Raw genomic sequence first — 20,128 nt, 5'->3', positions numbered from 1 at the left:
ATTAGGGTTAGTGTCAGGGGTATGGTTAGGATTATGGTTAGTGTTAGTTTTAGTGTTAGTTTTAGTGTTAGGGTTAGAGTTAGTGTTAGTTTAGGTTTAGGATTATTTTTTGTTAGTGTTAGGGTTAGGGTTAGTATTAAAGTTAGTGTTAGGGTATTGGTTAGTGTTAAATTTAGGGTTAGTGTTAGGGTTAGTGTTAGGTTTAGGCATAGGATTATGGTTAGTGTAAGGGTTAAGGTTAGTGCTAGGATTATGGTTAGGGTTAGTGTTAGGATTAGTATTAGTGTTAGTGTCAGGGTTTCAGTTATGGTTACTGTACAGTTTAGGGTTAGAATTAGGGTTACTGTTAAGATAAGGGATAGGGTTAGTGTTAGGGTTAGGTTTAGGTTTATGGTTATGTTAAAATATAGGGTTAGGGTTTCGGATAGCATAGGTTTTTAGTGTTATGAAGTGTTGTGTTAGGATTAGGGTTAGGGTTAGGTTTAGGATTAGCATTCGAGTTAGCTTTAGGGTTTTTTCTGGGATTAGGTAAGGTTAGGTTTAGTGTTAGGGTTAGGGTGTTAGGGATAGTGTTAGGTTTAGGCATAGGGTTAGGGTTAGGTTTAGGGGTAGTAGTAAATTTAGGGTTAGTTTTAGGTTAGTGTTAGGGTTAGCATTAGGGTTAGGGTTAGAATTAGTTTTAGGGTTAGTGTTAGGTTTAGTGTTAGGGTTAGGTTTAGGGTTAGGGTTAGAGTTAACGTTATGCTTAGAGTAAGTGTTAGGGTAGGGGTTAGTGTTAAGGTTAGTGTTAGGTTTAGGGTAAGGGTTAGGTTTATGGTTAAGGTTAGGGTTTCAGTTAGGTTTGGTCTTAGTGTTAGATTTAGGGTTAGGTAAGATTTAGGGTTATTGTTATGGTTAGTGTTAGGGTAATGATTAGTGTTAGTGTCAGGGTTAGTGTTAGAGTTAGGGTAAAGTTTAGGGTTAGTGTTAGGTTTAGGATTAGTGTTAGGTTTAGGTTTAATGTTTAGGTTTAATTTAGGGTTAGTGTTAAGGTTAGGGTTAAGGTAAGAATTAGGGTTAGGATTAACTTTAGGTTACAGTTTAGGGATACTGTTAGTGTTTTGGTGAGTGTTTTTGTTAGTGTTTGAGTTAGTGTTATGGTTAGTGTTAGGGTTAGGGTTAGCATTAGGGTTTTGGTTAGGGTTAGTGTTAGAGTTAGGGTTAGGGTGAATGTTCCAGTTAAGGTGAGGATTAGTGTTATTGTTAGTGTTATGATAGAGTTAGGGTTCCAAATGCGTGTATGCTTGTGGAGGAAAATGAAGTGAAACCTAAAAATTCAAAGTGTTCCTGCAAACGAACGCTTCAACATAGAATGGTGAAATTTGGGCAGCAAAGTGCCACTGGTATACTCATATTTCCTGCCAAGTGTCAACAAATTGGGTGAAAAAAATATTAGCTGAAATTTCAGTAAACTCAGAGTTCTGTGGAAGCTCTGCAAACGCTTTAAAATGAAAGTGTATTTTCCTTGCCTCTGCTTAGGGTTACTTCAACAGAAAACAAAGCATAGAGAGTGCACTGAGAACTAATTGAGTGAGTCAAGTTTCAAACATCTAGCAAGCACAAACCGTGTTTAATTTAGTGTTCCAAATGCATGTATCCCTATAGTGGGAAAACAAAGTGAAACCTAAAAATTCAAAGTGTTTCTGCAAACGAATGCTTCAAGCTAGAAGAACAAAATTTGGGAAGCTAATTGCAACTGGTATTCTCTTCCTTACTACCAAGAATCAACAACATCAGGTGAACGAATATTTGCTGAGATTCCAGTATACTTGAAGTTCTGTGAAAGCTCTGCAAACACTTTCAAATGAAAGATTATTTTACTAGCGTCAGCTTAGGGCTACTTCAACATAGAACAAAGCATAGAAAACATACTGAGAACTAATTGAGATAGTCAAGTTCAGAGAAGCTAGCACCAACCGTGTTTGATGTAGAGTTCAAAAAGTACGTAATGCTATAGGGGGAAAACGAAGTGAAACCTAAACATTTAAAGAGTTCTTCAAACAAACACTTCAAGCTAGAAGAAGGAAATTTGGGCAGCCAAGTGCCACTGGTATACTCTTCTTTCCTGCCAAGTATCAACTAATCAGGTGAAAAAATATTTGCTGAGATTTCAGTAAACTCAGAATTCTGTGGAAGCTCTGCAAACACTATCAAAAGAAAGTGTATTTTCCTTGCCTCAGCTTAGGGCTACTTCAACAGAAAACAAAGCATAGAGAGTGCACTGAGAACTATTTGTGTTAGTCAAGTTTCAAGCAACTAGCACAAACCGTGTTTGATTTAGAGTTTCAAATGCATGTATCCCTATAGGTGAAAATGAAGTGAAACCTAAAAATTCAAAGTGTCCCTGTAAATGAACGCTTCAACCTAGAAGAACAAAATTTGGGCAGCCTCAAAAATCTGGTACACTCATATTTCCTGCCAAGTATCATCAAATTGGATGAAAAAAATTGTTTTTCATCCGATCTTGTTGATTCCAGTAAACTCGGAGTTCTGTGGAAGCTCTTCAAACGCTTTCAAATGAAAGCATATTTTCATGGCCTCTGCTTAGGCCTACTTCAACAGGGAATAAAGCATAGAGAGCACACTGAAAAGTAATTGAGTGAGTCAAGTTTCAAGCAGCTAGTAAGCACAAACTTTGTTTGATTTAGAGTTTTAAATGCATGTATCCCTATAGGGGGAATACAGAGTGAAACCTAACAATTCAAAGTGTTCCTGCGAATGAATGTTTCAAGCTAGAAAAACAAAACTTGGGCAGCCAATTGCAACTGGTATTCTCTTCATTCCTGCCCAGTATCAACAAGATCAGGTGAAAAATGTTTGCTGAGATTCCAGTAATCTTGGAGTTATTTGGAAGCTCTGCAAATGCATTAAAATGAAAGATTATTATTATTATTATTTTTTTTTTTTGCCTCTGCTTAGGGCTCTTTCAACAGGGAACAAAGCATAGAGAGTGCTCTGAGAACTAATTTAGTGAGTCAAGCTTCAAGCAACTAGCACAAACCATGTTTGATTTAGAGTTTCAAATGAATGTATCCCTATAGGTGAATATGAAGAAAAACCTAAAAATATAAAGTGTTCCTGCCAATGAACACTTCAACCAAGAATGAAATTTGGGTAACCACGTGTAACTGATATACTGATCTTTCCTGCCAAGTGTCAACAAGTTCAGATGAAGAAATACTTGCTGAGAATCTAGTAAACTTGGAGTTCTCTGGAAGCTCTACAAACGCTTCAAATGAAAGTGTATTTTCATTGCCTCTGCTTAGGTCTACATCAACAGGGAATAAAGCATAGAGAGGGCACTGAGAACTAATTGAATGAGTCAAGTTTCAAGAAACTAGCACCAACCGTGTTTGATTTAGAGTTCCAAATGCATGTATTCCTAAAGGGGAAAATTAAATGAAACCTAAAAATTCAATGTGTTCCTGCAAACGAATGTGTCAAGCTAGAAGAATGAAATTTGGGCAGCTAATTGCAACTGGTATTCTTTTCTTTACTGCAAGTATCAACAAATTGGGTGAAAAAATATTTGCTGAGATTTCAGAAAGCTCAGAGTTCTTTGGAAGCTCTGCAAATGCATTCAAATAAAAGATTATTATTATTTTTGCCTCTGCTTAGGGCTACTTCAACAGGGAACAAAGCATAGAAAGTGCTCTGAGAACTAATTGAGTGAGTGGATTTTCAAGAAACTAGCACAAACTGTGTTTGATTTAGAGTTCAAAATACATTTATCCCTATAGTTTAAAATGAAGGGAAACCTAAAACCATAAAGTATTCCTGCCAAAGAACACTTCAACTGAGAACAAAATTTGGACATCCACGTGTAACTGATATACTGATCTTTCCTGCAAAGTATCAAGAAGATCGGATGAAGAAATACTTGCTGAGAATCCAGTAAACTCTGAGTTCTTTGGAAGCTCTGCAAATGCATTCAAATAAAATATTATTATTTTTTGCCTTTGCTTAGGGCTACTTCAAAAGGGAACAAAGCATAGAGAGGGCTCTGAGAACTAACTGAGTGAGTCAAGTTTCAAGCAGCTAGCACCAACCATGTTTGATTTCGAGTTCCAAATGCCTGTATCCCTATAGGGGAAAATGAATTGAAATCTAAATATTCAAAGTGTTCCTGCAAGTGAATGATTCAACCTAGAAGAACAAAATTTGGGAAGTCAAGTGCAACTAGTACACTCATCTTCCATGCCAAGTATCAAGGAGATCAGGTGGAAAAATATTTGCTTAGATTCCAGTAAACTCACAGTTCTGTGGAAGCTCTGCAAATGCTTTCAAATGAAAGTGTATTTTCCTTGCCTCTGCTTAGGGCTACTTCAACAGAAAACAAAGCATAGAGAATGCACTGGGAACTAAATGAGTGAATCAAGTTTCAAGCAGCTAGCATGCACAAACCGTGTTTCATTTAGACTTCCAATGCATGTATCTGTATAGGGGAAATTTAAGTGAAACCTACAAATTCTAAATGTTTTTTCAAACAAAAGCTTCAACCTAGAAAAATGAAATTTTGAGAAAAAGGTGTGAATGGAGTACAGATCATTCCTTCCAAGTATCAACATGTTCAGGTCAAAAAAATATTTGCGGAGATTCCAGTAAACTTTGTTTTCTGTGGAACGTTTATAAAAGTTTTCAAATGAATGTGTATTTTCCTTGTCTCTACTTAGGGTTTCACCAATTGGGAACAAAGCATAGAGAGTGCACTGAGAACTAATTGAGTGAGTCAAGTTTCAAGCAGCTAGTAAGCACAAACTTTGTTTGATTTAGAGTTTTAAATGCATGTATCCCTATAGAGGAAAAACGAAGTGAAACTTAAAAAATTCAAAGTGTTCCTGCAAACGAATTTTTCAAGCTAGAAAAACTAAATTTGGGCAGCTAATTGCAACTGATATTCTCTTCTTTCCTGCCAAGTATCAAAAATATCAGGTGAAAAATATTTGCTGAGATTCTTGTAAACTAAGAATTCTATGGAAGTTTTGCAAATGTTTCACATCAAAGTTTATTTTAATTGCCTTTACTTAGGGGTACTTCAACAGAGACCAAAGCATATAGAGTGCACTGATAAAAAATTTAATGAGTCAAGATTTAAGAAACTATTACAAACTGTGTTTGATATAGAGTTCAAAATGTATGTATCCCTATAGGGGAAAATGAACTGAAACCTAAGAATTCAAAGTGTTCCTGAAAACGAGCACTTCAACCTAGTAGAAGGATAATTGGTGGACCAAGTGTGAATGGAGTACTGATCATTTCCTCCAAGTAGCAACAACATGTGGTGAAAAAATATTTGATGATATTCCAGTAAAATCAGAGTTCTGTGGAAGCATGGAAACACTTTCAAATGAAAGTTTATTTTCTTTGCCCCTGCTTAGGGCTACTTCAACAGGGAACAAAGCAGAGAATGTGCACTGAGACCTAATTGAGTGAGTCAAGTTTCCATCACCTAGGTGAAATCGTGTTTGATTTAGAGTTGCAAATGCAGATATCCCTATAGGGGAAATCAAACTGAAACCTAAAATTTCGACATTTTCAGGCAAAAGGACACTTCAACCTAGAAGAATGGAATTGGGGGAATCAAGTGCGAATGGAGAACCGATCATTCACTCCAAGTACAAACAATATCGGGAGTAAAAATATTTTATTGAGATTCCAGGAAACTCTGAGTTTTGTGGAAGCTTTGCAAACGCTTTCAAATGAAAGTGTATTTTTTGACCCTACTTAGGGTTACGTCCACAGGGAACAGAGCATATAGAGAGCACTGAGAACTAATTGAATGCATCAAGATTCAAGCAGCTAACCCAAATCATCTTTGATTTAGAGTCCCAAAGCATGTATCCCTATAGGGGAAAAGAAAGTGAAACCTAAAAATTCAAAGTACTCCTGCAAATGAAAGTTTCAACCTAAAAGTACAAAATTTGTGGGACCAAGTGCAAATGGATCATCGATCATTTGCTCCAAGTATCAACAAGATCAGCAGAAACATATTGCTGAGATTCCAGTAAACTAGAAGTTCTGTGGAAGCATTGCAAATGCTTTCAAATGAAAGTCTATTTTCTTTGCCCCTCTTAAGGGTTAATTCAACAGGGAACAATGCATAGAGAGTGCAATCAGAACTGATTGATTGAGTCAAGTTTCAAGCAGCTAGGTGGAAACATGTTTGATTTAGAGTTCCAAATGCATGTATCCCTATAGGGGTAAATGAATTAAAACCTAAAAATTCAAAATGTTCCTGCAAACAAACGTGTCAACTTAGAAAAACGAAATTTGGGGAACCAATTACAAATGGAGTACCAATCACTGCCTCCAAGTATCAACAAGATCTGGTGAAACATATTTGTTGAGATTCCAGTAAACTCGGAGTTCTGTGGAAGGTTTGCAAATCTTTCAAATGAAAGTGCATTTTCTTTGCCTCTTCATAGGGCTACTTCAACAGGGAACAAACTACAGAGAGCACATGGAGAACTAATTGAGTGAGTCAGGTTTCAAGCAGCTAGCTGAAACCATGTTTGATTTAGAGTTCCAAATGCATGTATCTCTATAGGGGAAAACAAAGTTAATCCTAAAAATTCTAAGCATTGCTGCAAATGAAGGAATCCCCCTAGATGAATGATATTTGGGTGACCGTATGCAAATGGGGTACCTATAATCCCCTCAAAGTATCAACAAAATCGGATGAAAAAAATATTTGCTGAGATTCCAGGAAACTCACAGTTCTGTGGAAGCTGGGTAAAGGCTTTCAAATGAAAGTGTATTTTCTTGTCGCTGCTTAGGGCTCCTTCAACAGGGAACAAAGCTTAGAGAGTGCACTGAGATCTACTTGAGTAAGTCAAGTTTCAAGCAGGTAGCACAAACCGTGTTTGATTTAGAGTTCCAAATGCATGTATCCCTACAGGGAAAAACAAAGTGAAACCTAAAAATTCAAAGAGTTCCTGTAAAGGAACGCTTAAGATGAAAAGAAGGAAATTTGGGGGACCAATGCAAATGGAGTATGAATCTTTGTCTCCAAGTATCAACAAATTGGGTGAAAAAATATTTAATTAGATTCAAATAAACTCAGAATTGTGTGGAAGATTTTCAAACGATTTTAAATAAAAGTGTATTTTTCTTGCCCCTACTTATGTCTACTTTTACAGGGAACAAAGCAGTGAGAAGTTATTGAGTGACTCACTTTTCAAGCAGCAAGCTGAAACCTTGTTTGATTTAGAGTTCACAATGCATGTATCCCTATGGGGGAAAACCAAGTGAATCCTAAAAATACAAAGTGTTACTGCAAACGAACGCTTCAACCTAGAAGAACGAAATTTGGTGGACCAAGTTTGAATTGAGTACCGATCATTCCCTCCAAGAATCAACAAGATCATGGGAAAGTATATTTGCTTAGATTCCAGTAAACTCGGAATTCTGTGGAAGCTTTGAAAATGCTTTCAAATGAAAGTGTGTTTTCCTTGACTATGTTTAGGACTACTTCAACAGTTAACAAAGCATAGAAAGCATACTGAAAACAAATTTAATAAGTCAACATTCAAGAGACGAGCTGAACCATGTTTGATTTAGGGTTCCGAATGATGTATCCGTATAGGGTAATACAAAGTGAAAACTAAAAATTCAAAGTGTTCCTGCAAACAAACGCTACAACCTAGAAGAACAAAATTTGGGGGACCAAGTGCGAATGGAGTATTGATCTTTTGATCCAAGTATCAACAAGATTGGGTGAAAAAATATTTGCTGAGATTCCAGTAAATTCAGAGTTCTGTGCATGCACTGCAAATGCTTTCATATGAAAGTGTATTTTCCTTGCCTCCGCTTAGGGCTACATCAACAGGGAACAAAGCATAGAGAGCACACAGAGAACTAATTGTGTGAGTCAAGTTTCAAGGAGCTAGCACAAACCATGTTTGATTTATAATTCCAAATGCATGTATCCATATATGGAAAAATGAAAGGCACCCTAAAAATTCAAAGTGTTCCTTGAAGCAAACGCTTCAACCTAGAAGAATGAAATTTGGGTGTCCAGGTCCAATTTGAGAACTGATCATTCACTCTAAGTATTAAGAAGTTCATGTGAAAAACATTTGCTGAGATTCCTGTAAACTCGCAGTTCTCTGGAAGCATTGAAAATGCTTTCAAAAGAAAGTGTATTATCCTAGTCTCTACTTAGGGCTACTTCAACAGGGAAAAAAAGCATACAAAGTGCACTGAGAACCACTTGAGTAAGTCAAGTTTTAAGCAGCTAGCACAAACCATGTTTGACTTAGAGTTCCAAATGAATGTATCCCTAATTCGGAAAATGAAGTGAAACCTAAAATTTCAAAGTCTTCCTGCAAACGGATGCTTCAAAACAGAAGAATTAAATTTAGGATACCAAATGTGAATGGAGAACTGATCATTCCTTCCAAGTATCAACAAGATCAGGTGAAAAATAATTGCTGAGATTCCATTAAACTCAGAGTTCTGTGGAAGATTTGAAAACGCTTTCCAATGATAGTGTATTTTCTTTGCACCTGCTGAGGACTACTTCAACAGGAAACAAATCAAGATTGCACTGAGAACTACTTGAGTGATAAGAAGCTAGGATTTTAAGAAGCTAGGAAAAAATTTGTTTGATTTAGATTTCCAAATGCATGTATCCCTATAGGGGAAAATGAAGTGAAACTTAAAAATTCAAAGAGTTTTGGCAAATGAATGCTTACAAGGAGAAGAAGTAAATTTGGGTGACCAATGAGAATGGAGTACCTACCGATCATTCCCTCCAAGTATCAACAAGATCGAGTGAAAAAATATTTGCTGAATTTCCAGTAAACTCAAAGATCTGTGGAAGCTTTGGAAATGCTTTCAAATGAAAGTGTATTTTCCTTGCCCCTACTTAGGGCTACTTCAACAAGGAAAAGCACATAGAGAGAGCACATTGAGAACTGATAGAGTTAGTCAAGATTCAAGCAGGTAACCCAAACCATCTTTGATTTAGAGTTCCAAAGCATGTATCCCTATAGGGGAAAAGGAAGTGAAACCTAAAAATTCAAAGTGCTCCTGCAAATGAACGCTTCAACCTAAAAGAATGTAATTTGTGTGACCAAATGTAAATGGAGTATCAATCATTCACTCCAAGTATCAACAAGTTCGGGAGAATAAATATTGCTGACATTACAGAAAACTATGAGTTCTGTGAAGCTTTGCAAATGCTTTCAAATGAAAGTCTATTTTTTGCCCCTCTTAAGGGCTACTTAAACAGGGAACAATTCATAGAGAGTGCAATCAGAACTGATTGAGTGAGGCAAGTTTCAAGCAGCTAGGTGAAAACGTGTTTGATTTAGAGTTCCAAAGGCATGTACCCCTATTGAGGTAAATAAAGTAAAACCTAAAAATTCAAAATGTTCTTGCAAATGAACGCATCAACTTAGAAGAATGAAATTTGGGGGGCCAATTAAAAATGTAGTACTGATCACTGCCTCCAAGTATCAACAAGATCGGGTGAAAAAATTATTTGTTGAGATTCCAGTAAACTCGGAGTTCTGTGGAAGCTTTGCAAATATTTCAAATGAAAGTGCATTTTATTCACCTCTTCATAGGGCTACTTCAACAGGGAACAAACTACAGAGAGTGCATGGAGAACTAATTGAGTGACTCAGGTTTCAAGCAGCTAACTGAAACCATGTTTGATTTAGAGTTCCAAAAGAATGTATCCCTATAGGGGAAAACAAAGTGAATCCTAAAAATTTAAAGTGTTCCCGGAAATGAAGGATTCCACCTAGATGAACAATAATTGGGTGACCGTGTGTAAATGGAGTACCAATCATCCCCTCCAAGTATCAATAAGTTTGGATGAAAAGAATATTTGCTGAGATTCCAGGAACCTCGCAGTCCTGTGGAAGCTTTGAAAAAATTTTCAAAAAAGTGTATTTTCCTTGCCCCTGTTTAGGGCTATTTCAACATAGAAGAAAGCATAGAGAGGGCATTGAGAACTAATTGAGTGAGTCAAGTTTCAAGAATCTAGCACAATCCATGTTTGATTTAGATATCGAAATGCATTTATACTTATCAGGGAAAATGAAGTGAAACTTAAAAATTCAAAGTGTTCCTACATATGAATGCTTCAACCTAGAAGAACGAAATTTGGTGCACCAAGTGTGAATGGAGTACTGATCATTTCTTCCAAGTATCAACAAGACTGGGTGAAAAAAAAATTGGTTAGATTCCAGTAAATTTGGAGTTTTGTGGAAGCTTTGCAAATGCTTTCAAATAAAAGTTTATTTTCCATGAGTCTGCTCAGGGCTACTTAAACAGGGAACAAGGATAGACAGCAAAATGAGAACTAATTGAATGAGTCAATTATAAAGCCCCTAGCACAAACTGTATTTGATTTAGAGTTTTAAAGGCCTGTATGAAGTGAAAGCTAAGAATCCAAGGTGTTCCTGCAAATGAACAATACAAACATGAAGAATGAAATTTTATGGACCAAGTGAGAATGGAGTACCAATCTTTCCCTCCATGTATCAAAACTATTAGTTGAAAAAATGTATGCTGGGATTCCAGTAATCTCAGAGTTAATTAGAAGTTTTGCAAATGCTTTCAAATGAAAGTATATTTTCCTTGCCCTTGCTTGGGGCTACTGTACTGCAAATTTAAAAAAAAAAATCTCTTATTAAAATTGAATAATTTGCCTAAATTCAAAAATTTACAAGGATTGTTTCAAAGTGTGAATAAAGAAAGAGTTAACAAAAAAAAAAAAAAAATTAGAAGGTTCTAGGTATAAATTTAATATAAAAATGTTTCTGGAAGTGAGTAAATAAGAGGGTTTAAGCAAGTGATAAAGACGTTCTATGTATGTTGGCTATATAGGTTTAAGTAAGTGATAGAGAAGGTCTGTGTAATTTGGCTATATATATATATATATATATATATATATATATATATATATATATATATATATATATATATTTGAGCAAGTAATCTTGAAGGAATTAAAGATTACACAACTATGGTTACACAACAACTGTTTGTTTTTTTTTCAATAATCTCATGTTATTTTTTAATTGCTAAACTTGATTAATATACGAACATCAATAGTTATTGTGGTTCTATTACTCTTCTTTGTTCATTAAATGTGTTCATATTTTCCAGGTATATAAATCATTAAGATAGCAGCTTTAAAAAATTATATCAAGCTGGTGTTCTCCAAAAGGTTGCATGGTGATTTTAGGCTTATAAAAATAACATAATGGAGATTTATTTGTATCATTTAATGTTCTATAACTGGGACTATTATCAATAAGATATATAAAGTTTTATATTTTTTACACTGAGGTACAATTTAAATGTATTTTTAAGTTAATGAGAGCCTAATCTACATAAAGATTATTATTATAAAACACAAAAACATTTTTTTTCTATTTTTTTACAAAAAGCTAAAAGCTTTCAGCCTTTCTTTATTTCATGTTTTAGATGTGTTATCATATTGTGTTAATTAATACTCAAATAAACTGAAACAATTATTTATGTAAAATTTATAAAATAATATTTAAAAACAAAAATAAACTTTAAAACTATAACGCTTTACATAAGATTTATAAAGAACTCTGCTTACCTAAGATAAGACTCTATATCCTATCTCACTACATGTAAAAATAACTACAAAAATAGTAGGCCAAATTTCAATATATTTTACTCATATTAGAGCACATTCTACACTGCCAGGACCATTAAATAGAAAAAAATCTAAATATTGGTCAACTATTATTCCCCTTACAAAAGGCTCATCTAGAACATGCTTTACATCATACAAACAGTAAAGACCTTTATAAAAATACAATATAACTCAAAAACAAACACATGAAATTATAGCTAATTGTTCATCATGTGCTTCTTTTAATATTCTTTACTGTCCTCCTGGTATTAATCCAAGGGCACACCATCCTAATGCTCTTTGACAAATGGATGTTGCTATAATTCAGTCATTTGGATGACTAAGATAAGTACATCTTACTATTGATACTCATACTCATTTTCAATGGGCCACAGCATTATCTTCAGAAAAAGCTGATGCAGTCATTTCTCAATTATTATCTTGTTTTGCTCTCATGGGAATACCTAGAAAACTTAAAACTGACAATGCACCTGCATATACCTCACAAAAATTACATTCATTTTTACAAAAACATGACATTACACATACATTTGTCATACCTTATAATAGTCAGAGTCAAGCTATTATAGAAATGGCAAATCATGCATTAAGTGAATATATACTAAAAATAAAAAGGGGGATATGGCTATTATACACCTCAAAATATACTTCATAAAACTTTTTAACTTTAAATTTGTAAATATTTGGTCAGCTTCCAAGGTTCCTGAAGCCCAGCAACATTTCTCTATATTTAAATCTCAGCCATTATTTCTAAAATCGGAAATACCTATATGGTACAATGATGAAAATAAAGAATGAATTTCTGGGTTGTTGCACCACATGGGAAGGGGGTTTGCTCTAATTTCCACAGGTAAAACACCTTTCTTCATACCTTCAAGACTTATCAAATTGCAGAATGAGCGACCCATTTGTCAGACAATTTCAGGAGCTGGCAATGCAGAAAACTTCTACGATGGCAACTAGAACAGCAGAACCTCCAACATGGGGAAAGATGAAAAAGTTGACTCAAGAAGCTGAAAAAACCCTTCAAAAGGCAAATCAGCCTTTAAATCCTGTTAATCTTTTCTTAGCTATTCTTGCAGTTATTAATTGCCAAGTAAATATAGTTTGGGCTCATTCTTTTGCTTATTAGGCCTATGTTCCTAACCCTCCTTTGGTGTGCAGTGTTTCCTGGGGAGAACCTGAAGTTCATTGTGTACTAATAATACTAATATCCCCCCCTCCTGTATGTGGGGGAATTGAAGATATTCTATTCCATAAAATTCTGTATAATATTTCTAATATAACTGTAGCCATTGGAGGAGTTCCAATGTGTATAGGGGCTCGTTCGTTCTGTTTGCCTCTTATGGCACATAACGATTCTCATTCCTATAATACTTGGGGAGTTAATTATCATAGTTATTCTACTGCTGGTTTTACTGTCATGATATCTTTCCAAGGATTTAATACCTCTAGTATGTATGTTAATTAATCATCGCTAACATCTGAAGAATGTTTTGTCAGAACTTATCTTCCTTTATGTTCAGCTAAATATTTGAAACCATTTTAACTCATTTAGAGTGGGAAAAATATCGTGATAATCACCCTCAAACAGTAGTCATATATCAAACTATCACGATAGTTCATTGGAGTCCTGATTATTCTGAATTTATAGAAAGTTGGTCAAATCTTACTTTAAGATGGCATTGAAATAATGGGACAATACAGGCTTGGGGTAATGAGACAATTAAAATGCAACATTATGTGTTGGTCCCTCCAATGTTGCAGCATATTCAAGGGGATATATGGAAATTATGGGCAGTATCTGGGAAACTAACTATACGGACTGGAAATTTCACATTAGATGTATCCCATTCTTCTCCTTTTGAAGTACATCTACATAATAATCTGACTTATTTTGCTTCTGCATGTGTTAAATTCCCTTATTCTCTTATGATTGGAAACTGAGAATGGAATAAAACTTGGGGAACAATATCATGTATAGACTGTTATCTTACTCAATGTGTAAGTAGAACTAATTTGGAATTAATAGAAATTAATAATTATTCTTTAGTCATTGTTAAAGCTCACACAGAATTGTGGGTGCCTGTTAATTTGACTCGTCGTTGGTCTGATTCATTGTCTGTTACTCATTTGTACAATGCTGTTCAAGTTTTGTTACATCACTCTTGATGATTAATAGGAATAGTTATAACTTCAATCCTTGCAGTTGCTTCTGTAACTGCCACTTCTGCAGTAGCTGGCATTGCTTTATATCCAGGCATTCAAACTGCAGATTTTGTGAGAATATGGCATCAAAATGCTCACGTATTATGGCAACAACAAAAGGATTTAGACTCTCAATTGGCTACAGATGTGATAAATTTACAACATACTGTTTCCTAGCTTGACAATCAAGTGACTATCTTGGCTACCAGAAGTGTTTTGAAGTGTGACTGGAATTCTACTCATATTTGTGTGACTCCTGTGCCATATAATACCAGTGATTCCTGGAAAACTGTTAAAAGACGGTTAAATGGGCATCAAAATTTAACTTTAGAATTTATAAATTTGGAAAATACTATTATGGACTCGTTTAGTAAGACATTACCTGAACTAACAGGATCTGACATATTACAAAAATTGTCTTCAAGTATTGCTAATTTAAATCCTATAAGTCATTTGTCTACCTTGTTGTCAACTTCTTTAGGTAACACTGTAATAATTTTTGTTTTGTATATAGTCTTCCAATGATGAAATAAGAGATGGCAACTGGAACATGAAACCCCTCTTATCGCTTCTGCTATGGTTCATTTACAAAACTAAAAGGAGGGAGATGTAGAGAATCAGATGTGACTGCATAAATATTACTGTCCTTGATGGAGTCTGCCAGCAAATGGGATATTCTGTCAAGGTATAGATAGGTAACAGCGGACATGCTTGAAAATGAGGTGTCTGCTGTCCTTGGGAGGGCCTGCTCACAAACGAGAGGCTCCTTCAAAGTTTAGATAAGATAACAGCAGACATGTTTGAAAACCAGATATCTGCTGTCCTTGGGAGGACTTGCCTACAAACAGGATGTTCTGCCATGTGGGATAGGAGGGCGCTAAGAAAAATTTTATTATCTGTTCTTAACAAAGAGCAGAGCTCAGCATGCTCAAGGCCGAGAGTAGATTAGCCATGAGAAGAGGGTCACTTCTGATTAGAAAGTAAAATTTCTGTATGCTATGTTTAATTAGCTGAAAGACCTAATTTATTGCTGTTGGAATGCTGCCTTCTTTGTTCACAATACTATAAAATGATTGCTTGTATATAATAAAGGACTTTTTTTTCCTGCTTCTACTTTGCTTGCTCTGCTTCTTCTTTCTTTCTCATGCTGAAGTGCGAGTGAATTACTGCAACACACTTTCTTTCCCCCCTATAGAGATACATGCATTTGGAACTCTAAATCAAAAATGGCTTGTGATAGCTACTTAAAACTTGACTCACACAATGAGTTTTAATGCCCTCTCTATGACTTGTTCCCTGTTGAAGTAGCCCCAGGCAGAGGCAAGAAAAATACACTTTCATTTGAACATATTAGCAGAGCTTGCACAGAATTCTGAGTTTACTGGGTTCTCAGCAAATATTTTTTCACCCGATATTGTTCATCCTTGGCAGGAAAGATGAGGATTCCAGTTGCATTTCGCTGCCCAAATGTCGTTCTTTTAGTTAGAAGCATTCATTTGTAGGAACACTTGGAATTTTTACCTTTCACTTCATTTTCCCCTTTAGGGTTACATGCATTGGAAAATCTGAATGAAATACAGTTTGTGCTAGCTTCTTGAACCTTGACTCAGGCAATTTGTTCTTACTGCATTCTCTATGCTTTGTTACTTGTAGAAGTAGCCCTAAGCAGAGGTAAGGAAATTGTGTTTTTATTTGAAAGCTTTTGCAGAGCTTCCACAGGATTCCGAGTTAACTGGAATCTCAGAAAATATTTTTTCACCCGATCTTGTTGATTCTTGGCAGGAAAGGTGAGTATACTAGATGCACGTGGCTGCCCAAAATTCGTTCTTCTAGGTTACAACATTCATTTGCAGGAACACTTTGAATTTCTAGTTTTCACTTCGTTTTTCCCTATAGGGATACATGCATTTGGAACTCTAAGTCAAACACATTTTTTTTTTTTTGCCAACTTCATGACACTTGACTCACTCAATTAGTTCTCAGTGTGATCTCTATACATTGTTTCCTGTTGAAGTAGCCCTAAGAAGAGACAAGGAAAATGCACTTTAATTTGGAAGCATTTGCAGAGTTTCCACAGAGCTCTGAGTTTACTGGAATTTCAGCAAATATTTTTTGACCCAAACTGTTGATACTTAGCAGAAAAGATGAGTATAAGAGTTGCACTTGGCTGACCAAATTTCGTTCTTCTAGGTTGAAGCATTCATTTTCAAGAACACTTTAAATTTTTAGGTTTCAGTTCCTTTTCCACTATAGGGAAACATGCATTTGGAACTCTAAATCAAACACGGTTTGTGATAGCTGATTGAAGCTTGACTCACTCAATTAATTCTCAGTGCACTCAATAAGATTAATTCCCCATTGAAAAAGCCCTAAGCAGAGGCAAGGAAAATACACTTTCACTGGAAAGCATTTTCAGAGCTTCCACAGAACTCCAAGTTTACTTGAATCTCAGAAAATATTTTTTTCAACCGAACTTGTTGATACTTGGCAGGAAACAAGGGTATACTAGTTGCAATTGGATGCCCAAATGTTGTTCTTCTAGGTTGAATCATTGGTTTGCAGGAACACTTTGAATTTCTAGATTTCACTTCATTTTCCCTTATAGGGATACATGTATTAAGAACTCTAAATCAAACATTTTTTGCCAAATGCATGAAATTTGACTCATTCATTTAGTTATCAGAGCCCTCTCTATGCTTTGTTCCCCGTTGAACTAGACCTAACAGAGGCAAGGAAAACACACTTTCATTTGAAAGCATTTGCAGAGCTTCCACAGAACTCAGAGTTTACTGGAATCTCAGCAAATAGTTTTTCACCTGATCTTGTTGATCCTTTGCAGAAATGATGAGTACAACAGTCGCACTTTGCTGCCAAAATTTCGTTCTTTAATTTTAAACATTTGTTTGCAGAAACACTTTGAATTTTTAGGTTCCACTTCATTTTTCCCTATAGGGATACATGCATTTGGAACTCTAAATAAAACACAGTTTCTGCTAACTGCTTGAAAAATGACTCGCTCAATTAGTTCTCAGTTCCCTCTCTATGCTATGTTCCCTGATGAATTAGCCCTAAGCAGAGGCAAGTAAAATACACTTTAATTAAAACGTTTGCAGAGCTTCCACAGAACTCCGAGTTTACTGCAAACAGAGCAAATATTTTTTCAACTGATCTTGATAATACTTGGCCAGAAAGATGAGGATACCAGTTGAACATGGCTGCCAAGCTTCATTTTCCTAGGTCGAAGAGTTTGTCTTCAGGAACACATTGAAATTTTAGGTTTCACTTCTTTTTCCCCTGTAGGGATACATGCATTTGGAAGGCTAAATCACACATGGTTTTTGCTAGCTGCTTGAAACTTGACTCACTCAATTAGTTCTCAGTGCGCTCTCTATACTTTTTTCCCTGTTGAAGTAGCCCTAAGCAGAGGCAAGTAAAGACACTTTCATTTGAAACTGTTTTCAGAGATTCCACAGTACTTAATGTTTACTGGAATCTCAAAAAATATTTTTTCACTCAATCTTCGTGATACTTGGCAGGAAATATAAGGATACCAGTTGTGCTTGGCTGCACAAGTTTCATACTTCTAGCTTGAAGAGTTCGTTTGCAGGAACACCTTGAATTCTTATGTTTCACATTGTTTTCCCCTATATGGATACATGCTTTTGGAACTCTAAATCAAACACTGTTTCTGCTATCTAATTGAAACTTGACTCACTCAATTAGTTCTCAGTGCACTATCTACATTTTCTTCACTGTAGAAGTAGCCATAGGCAGAGGCAAGGAAAATATACTTTCATTAAAAGCATTTGCAGAGCTTCCATAGAACTGCCACATTACTGGAATCTCAGTAAATATTTGTCAAAGGATCTTGTTGATACTTTGTAGAAAAGATACGGATATCAGTTGCACTTGGCTGCCCAAATTTTGTTCTTTTAGTTTGAAGCATTCCTTTCAAGCAACACTTTGAAATTTTAGGTTTCACTTCATATTCCCCTATAGAAAAACATGCATTCGGTTCTCTAAATCAAACACGGTTTTTGCTAGCTGCTTGAGACTTGATGCATTGAATTAGTTCACAATGCCCTCTCTATGCTTTGTTCTCTGTTGAAATAACCCTAAGCAGATGCAAAAAAAAATACACTTTTATTTGAAAGCGTTTGTAGAGATTCCACAAAACTGCACATTTACTGGAATATCAGCAAATATTTTCTCACCTGACCTTTTTGATACTTGGGAGGAAAGATAAGGATACCAGTTGCTCTTGGCTGCCCAAATTTCGTTCTTCTAGGTTGAAGCATTCATGTGCAGGAACATTTTGAATTTTAAGGTTTCACTTTATTTTTCCCTGTAGGGATACATGCATTTGGAACTCTATCAAACACGGTTTGTGCTAGCTACATGAAACATGACTCACTCAATTAGTTCTTAGAGCACTCTTTATCATTTGTTCCCTTTTGAAGTAGCCCAATGCAGAGGCAAGGAAAATACACTTTCATTTGAAAGCATTCACAGAGCTTCTACAGAACTCCGAGTTTACTGGTATCTCAGCAATTATTTTTTAACCTGATCTTCTTGAAACATAACAGGAAATATGAGTATACCAGTTGCAAGTGGCTGCCCAAGTTTCATTCTTCTAGGTTGAAAGATTGGTTTGGAGGATAACTTTGAATTTTTAGGTTTCACTTCCTTATGCCCTGTAGAGATACATGCATGTGGAATTCTAAATCAAACATGTTTTGTGCTTGCTGCTTGAAATTTGTCTCACTCAATTAGTTCTCAGTTTGCTGTCTAAGCTTTGTTCCCTGTTAAAGTAGCCCTAAGTAGGGGCAAGTAAAATACACTTTCATTTAAAAGTGTTTGAAGAGCTTCCACAGAAATCCGAGTTTACTGGAAACTCAGCAAGTATTCATCACCCAATCTTCTTGACACTTGGCAGAAAAGATAAGGATACCAGTTACAATTGGATGCCCAAATTTGTTCTTATAAGTTGAACCATTTGTTTGCAGGTACAGTTTGAATTTTGTGTTTTCACTTTGTTTTCCCCTGTAGGGATACATGCATTTGGAACTCTAAATCAAAAGTGGTGTGTGCTATCTTCTTGAATCTTGACTCACTCAATTAGTTTCAGTGCATTCCTATGCTTTGTTCCCTGTTGAAGTAGCCCTAATCAGAGGGAAAAAAATAAACTTTCATTTGAAAGCATTTATAGATCTTCCACATTTCTCCGAGTTTACTGGAATATCAGCAAATATTTTTCACCCGATCTTGTTGATACTTGGCAGGAAAGATGAGGATTCCAGTTGCACTTGGCTGCCCAAGTTTTGTTCTTCTATGTTGAAGTGTTCATTTGTAAAAATACTTTGAATTTTGAGGTTTCACTTCATTTTTCCCTTTAGGGATACATGCATTTGGATCTCTAAATCAAACACGATTTTTGCTAGGTGCTTCAATCTTGACTCACTCAATTAGTTCTCAGTACACTCTCTATGCTTTCTTCCCTGTTGAAGTAGCCCTAAGTAGAGGCACAGAAAATACATTTTCACTTGAAAATGTTTGCAAAGCTTACACAGAACTCTGCAAATCCTGGAATATCAGCAAATATTTTTTGACCAGATCTTTTTGATACTTGGTTGGAAAGATGAAGATACCAGTTACACTGGGATGCTCAAGTTTCATTCTTCTATATTGAAGCATTTGTTTGTAGAAACACTTTGAATTTTTAGGTTTCACTTCATTTTCCTCTGTTGGGGAAATGCATTTGGATCTCTAAATCAAACACGATTTGTGCTAGGTGCTTCAAACTTGACTCACTAAATTATTTCTCTGTACACTCTCTATGCTCTCTTCCCTGTTGAAGTAGCCCTAAGTAGAGGCAAGGGAAATACACTTTCATTTGAAAGCATTTGCAGAGCTTACACATAAATCTGATTTTACGGGAACCTCAGCAAATATTTTTCGAATGAACTTGTTGATAATTGACAGGAAAGATAAGGATACTTGTTGCACGTTGCTGCCTAAATTTCTTTCTTCTAACTTGAAGCGTTTGTTTACAGCAACACTTTGATTTTCAAGGTTTCACAACATTTTCCCTTATAGGGATACATGCATTTGGAACTCTAAATTAAAAAAAAAAAAAAAAAAAGGTTTATTTTCACTGCTTGAAACTTGACTCACTCAATTAGTTCTCTTTGTTCTCTCTCTGCTTTGTTTCTTGTTGAAATAGCTGTAAGCAGA

Source organism: Marmota flaviventris, chromosome 18 (assembly GCF_047511675.1).
Source record: "Marmota flaviventris isolate mMarFla1 chromosome 18, mMarFla1.hap1, whole genome shotgun sequence".
NCBI lineage: Eukaryota > Metazoa > Chordata > Mammalia > Rodentia > Sciuridae > Marmota > Marmota flaviventris.
The sequence above is the reverse complement of the archived record's forward strand: the minus strand, read 5'-3'. Positions refer to the sequence as shown.